Source organism: Elephantulus edwardii, unplaced genomic scaffold (assembly GCF_000299155.1).
Source record: "Elephantulus edwardii isolate Elephantulus edwardi_28Jun2011 unplaced genomic scaffold, EleEdw1.0 scaffold00074, whole genome shotgun sequence".
NCBI classification, from domain to species: domain Eukaryota; kingdom Metazoa; phylum Chordata; class Mammalia; order Macroscelidea; family Macroscelididae; genus Elephantulus; species Elephantulus edwardii.
In genome coordinates, this window is record NW_006399824.1 from 5,305,939 (window position 1) to 5,311,938 (window position 6,000).

General features: G+C 40.4%; 1 protein-coding gene across 1 annotated transcript in view; it reads right to left on the reverse strand.

Moving 5' to 3' along the window:
- Positions 1-6,000, reverse strand: part of TET1 (tet methylcytosine dioxygenase 1) — a 116,464-nt gene that overhangs the window by 73,393 nt on the left and 37,071 nt on the right. The gene's annotated exons all lie outside the window — the stretch shown is intronic.

Here is a 6,000-nt window from a genome sequence, read left to right on the forward strand (position 1 = left end):
CCCATCTCCCTAAATTTTTTGGCTGTTTCACTGTAAAAGTACTTAGACCATTTATAATCATCAACATGTTTGCTAGGCAGAGGAACCTAAAGAGGTCATGCAAAATGTACACTGCAAAAGTCACTGGGAAAAAACCTTGCAAGAAAGATGAAGTAGGGAAATACCCTTTTTCCCCCTCAAAGTCTGTCTTAATTAGCCTCTGCATTCTTCACAGCGAAGCCCACGAGGTAGCCATCTTGCTTGCTTCTGCAGAGGAAGCCTCTACAGTGGAACAGTTCTGCAAACTGCTTTTTGGTATTATTATCATGGTGTTTAAAGGCAGCCCTGGCTTGCCAGCACTGTAGACGTGCTGGGCATGCCTTTTGCAAAAACAGCCCCACAAAGAGTGCAGCCAATGGCAATGCAGAGCTTAGCAACTCCAAAGTGATCTTCTGTGCCTAGCCCTTCCTAGACAAAGGATCTCCTGTGTGTTCCACTCTCACCACAGGACACAGGCAGCCCCAAGCTGTGACATGGAGTTCGCTGTAGCGGATCTGGTCGCGCCGAAATCACAGGAGGCTCCAGCAAAAAAAAAAAAAAAAAGCCCCAACAAACCAACAATGCACACAAATCCCCCGGGTCTGCACAATCGGATCGATGGCGGAGTCTCCCTGATTAGTAACCTCTTCGGGGCCGAGGGCAGGTCTGTGCTGGGGGAGGGGAATGCTGCTCTGCCTCCAACTACAGGAGATAGAGGCCAGCTGAGGGGGGCATCTGAGCCCGCTTAAACTCTGGAAGGTATTGTGCATTTTTACTTTATAAGGCAAGGCTAAATATTGGCGATATTTAAGGCAGAGAGGTTATGTGAGGACAGGGGAGCTCAGCTGTTGGGCTGTGGCTCATGCCTGGGGAGCCACACCTCTTTGCACCAGGCGCTTTGCCCAGGGACACAGCGATTTGATTTCTGTCAATAAATGTCCAGACACAAGCGAATTAAAATAATAAAGCCACTTAAAAAGGAAAAGGACAGGGTAAGGACAAGGCATGAGGGAGGGGTTTTCAAAATGCACCAGCCTCTGAGTGGCTGGGAAGGAAAAAGATTTCTCGATGGTTTTGGGCATTTTTGAGATCTGTTCTCCCCAGAGAAACACTCTGCCTTCTCTGAAGACGGAGTCACATCTTTGGAACAAAAAAGGATCCTTTGACTCTTCCAAGATCATTAACTGTCACTGAGCATCTGTCCGCAGAGCTGACAGGCAAGTCCCCACGTGGAACCGTCTGCGCACCAGGCTAGTGGTCAGACAGCCACCCACTTCCCAGGGACCGGGACTTGAGCCAGAACTGGAGCCAGCGGCTTCCCCACAGACACCTGGACTGCCCCGCACCCCGTGGGTGGTAGGCGTTGGGAGAGCTGGATGCCATAGCTGGCACCTGCCAACCAGTGGGAGAGCCAGGAGGAGAGTCTCTTTCCCTCTGGCCCCCTGGCGTCACAACAGCAGCAACAGAGCTGCTGCAGTAAGTGGGCTGGTCTCAAGGTCACGGCCAAAAAATGCAACACAGAGGCCAAGTCCGGGTGCACCACCTTGGCAGATACACAGGTCTGCGAAGCCTGCTCCATCACCAGCCTCAGGATGCCAGAGTTGCAACAGCGCATTTGGGGGATTGGCAGGCGAAGCTCCCTGGCTGGTCAGACAAAGATGAGTTTTTCACTTGCAGTTGGCTTCAGATCAGATTCCCACAACCAGGAATTGGGAAGGAGAAAAGGCCGGAAGGCCTGTATTTCATTGCCCTTGATTCCTAGCCTTTCAGTTTGCCACAAATGCACACTTTCCTTATTGGAAAGGGAAATCAAACTGGCATTGTTTTTCCCTCACCAGCCCACCATTCAAATATTTAAACAAATACATAAAAGGGGCGTGGGGAGGGGGGGATCTATGTAGTGTTTTCAACACTTGTTGCAAAATCAATGGATTCTGTTTTAAATACACCAACCAACACAACTTCAAGCACTCACAAGCCTACACCTTCTTGAAGGATCAAGAAAAGTCCCTCTGTGGGAAACAAAACCACCATGAAACAGGAGGAGGAAAATAGGTATGAATTCAAGGTTTGAAAGTGGGTGGGTTTTAACTAGATCACCCCATTCACACATATCAACATTTCTCAGAATTGTGTATATTCTAAAATAACAATAAAGTGTCAATCAATCCACCACCTATACGATTCGTATGGTTGCCTCAGTATAATAAGATAAAATCAGAATCAGAGTTTCAACACTTAGAGTAGTGAGAAGTCCATTATTAAAGCTAATGGATAGTTTTCATTGCATGGAAGATGTTGTATGAAGCCAGGTAACAGGACGGTTGTCTACTAAGCGCTATTCTTGACAATTGTCATTTTGTACCATTGAGTCAGAACTGACCCCTCCTATAGGGTAGGAGGTTGTCCATCTTTCTGGAACAGAACTGGTGGATTTAAACTGCATGTCTTTGGTTCGACCATGTGATTCCTCATCTCAGCTAGATATGAGGGTTAAGGAATGGGACCAAAGCTTATATTAGCTCCAAATACCCAACTGCTTCAAGACCATGAAAATCTCTACTATTTACTTCAAGACAAAAATCACATGATCTGTTTGTCATGATCATCACTACCAAATCCTATACTTAGAAGTCTCAGTTGAGGGCTTAGGTGACAGGAAATTTTGACAGAGAATGAAATTACTAGCAAGCTAGTTCAAGAATGGTGAGTTATCAGACACTATTATCATAAGTGTGCGACTAAAGTTGGTATACAATTCCCCAGCTGCTGAATCCAACTGGCTTAAAAAAAAAAAAAAAAGAAAAGAAAGAAAACACACTTGTTTAGTAAAAACACATAATTAAAAACTATGGAAATAGTATACTGGTTAGAGGTAGATTATAGTAGAAATTGATGGATATTTTTATCTGTTCATAGATAGTATAAATCTAGATGGACAAAAGGCAGCACCTTTTAGTATTTATACAAGGATGGATAGACTACAAGGAATGTTTATTTTCTGGGTATGCTGAACTTTTTATAATGATTGTGAATATATTTCTGTAACCCAGGGAACATTGCATTTATTTAAGAAGAAAAAAGAAGGAAAATATGTAACGATACCCTGAATATTAACCAAAATGTAAATATTTTGAGAGTTATGTTGGACAGTTGTCCTGTGAAAATTTCTGCCTCCCACAGTGGTATATTTGGTGGAACTCTCTGAATAATCTGGAGCGGCATCCAATAAATGTTTTACTTTAAAAAAAAACAAAAAACAAAAACTAGCAGAGGGATTGGAGTCAAGAGAGCTATTTCCACTCTTATTATTTAGGGTAAGCTCATACAATTAAATCGTGTTGAAAGAAAGACAGGTTAGAAAGTTATTTAGAACTTTTCTTTGTCACTGAAATCTATTTGGTTTCCCCACAAGGACTCATGACTATTGAATTACATGAGGTGATATTTAATTTTGCCACAGCCCAAGTAAGTTCTGCCATATATCACAAAATAAAACCTTTCATCATCAAAATCATAGGATTATAAAACTAAAAAAAAAAAATTCAGAAAAACGTTGCCTCTATTTCATAAGTAAATTTGGGCTCAAATAGGTAAAATGACTTACCTCAGGTTACACAGCAGAGTTACAGCTTCATTTGAGGCCAGTTCTAACCATTTACTATACTCTCTGTAACTTCTATTCATTCTCAATCATCAATAATGCACGTTTGCAAACACCTTAAAGTGAATGTTTTCAAGCACATACATTTTCAACCTAAAAGATGAGAGGCTGAGATTTCTGGAAGATAGTTTTTAAGTGGTTGTTTTATTAGTATACTTTTTTTAAACTGCTTGTCCCTTCAGAGCTAAATTTCAGAATAATAGAAAATTTGCCCTATACACTCGCTAGATTTACAAACACGGCTTAGCTGAAGACAACAGTAGCATTATAGCAGCTGCCTTCTTCCCAAATTAATCTCAAGGGTACTTGGCCCTTCAAGATTGACACCTCTGAAGCAAAACATCCTTGCAATACTTGCCACACACTCCTCTCCCGTGTATTTGCTGTCTAGTTTTCTTCTTGTCCTTTTTGGGAGGCTGCAATTTTGCAGTAATGAAATAAAGCTGAGTGAAGATATTCCAAGCACTATCCTTTTAAAAACCAATCTTTTTAAGTTAGAAAAGAATAATATACACCTCTCACATTGTATTGCCTTTGAGACATAGGAACCTGAAAGACTGGAGAATTTCCCATGGGAATTGTATTGAGCAACAACAGTCTGGGTGTAGGTGGCTGGTTCACCTGCCTAACACAACCCTTCTTTGGCTCTTTCCCCACTGCTTTCCTTGAGGGCTAATCTACAACATCGCTTCCCCCTTCCAAGGTCTACCTGGCATCCACTCGCTCCCTCTAGCAGTTTACAGCTGCTAAAAATAGCAATTCTTCAATGGCAAGAATTAAAAAGCAAGCGGAACAGATGATCTTCAACAGCTGCCAAGTGAGAATCATAGACAATGCCAAAGACTAAAAGGGTCTGAAATATCACTTCTCCCCCAATTTCTCAGCTTGCTTTAGTGTTAACAAAACAAACTGGCATGACTACTCTTTCCAGAAGCGTCTAGACTCAGAATTTAAACAGAGAAACCTAATAATCTAATCTAAACAAAGAAATCATAAAAGTTGCTATTTAAAATTATTTCCCTTTTAGTGAATGATGACAATGAGGTTTGCCTATTATATTGCTCATGTTGTGTATTTGTTCTTGCAGAAATATTGTTTTCAATGATGTTCCCTTTTTTTGAAGGTAAAAAGTAAAGATAGATTTATTAGAAAGTTATGTCCAGGCAAGCTCTGGTGGCCTAGTGGCAAGAAGCTGCCCAGCAATCCCAGAGGTGAGAGGTTCGAATCCACCAGATGCTCTGCTGGAGCAGAAGGGACAATCTCCTCCTGTACCAGTGAGACCTGATTTGATAGTACACACACACACAAAATTTTAAAAAAAGGAAAGAAAGTAATGTCCAAAAGATAGAATACACGTTCCATGCTGGAAAGAAATGTAGAAGAGGACTAGTTTTTATTTTAAACAAAAGAAATATCTGTAGAGGGGTGAAAGAGGAAAATGTACAACAATGAATGAACAGAATTTCTTTTTTTACTGTTTCAAAATTTATTGGAACTAAAACTAGACAAAAACAGTAACTTTTTCTATGATTCATTTATTATTTTAATTTTTTTATTATTAATTTCAATGGAAATTTACAGACTTTGGATTTCCATTCATTCATTGTAGTACTTTTCTCCCCACCCAACCCTCCCATGAATGGAAATTTCAATAAAAAATAAAATGAAAAAGAAAAAACATCTGTACCTTTGAACTCTGTCTTTCTTTACAGGCAATTGACCCTAGTCATGACTATATTCTTAGTTATTTGGCTAATCTAATTATCTAATCAAGTCTGAAAGCAAAACCATACATATGTATGCCCTCCCCACCCTGAGGAACTCTGATATGATTTCCTTCTGAGAAAAACAAGTTTAGGATCTTTTCTAGTTTAGCCAAAGCAAAATTTCTTAAACATCACCTCCATATCTGAAAATGCATTCTTTACATTTTATAAATGACCCTTGCCATTTAGTAATAAAAAAACATTTTTTAAAACAACTATTTGTAAATGTAATAAAAAACCTTTTTTTTTAATGTGTGTACCGTCAAATTGGATCTCACTGGTACAGGAGGCAATTATTCCTCCTTCTTCAGGTATGCATAGGTATCAGATCGATTACATCTGTGGAAAGAACCGCTGGAGAAGCTCAACTATAGCTGTGAAAACTAAGCCAGGAGCTGATTGTGGAACAGACCACCAACTACTCATATGCAAATTCACGCTGAAGCTGAGGAAAATGAAACCAAATCCAGGGCAACCAAAATATGACTTTGAGTCTATCCCACCTGAATTTCAGAACCATCTCAGGAACAGGTTTGAGGCTTTGAACACTAA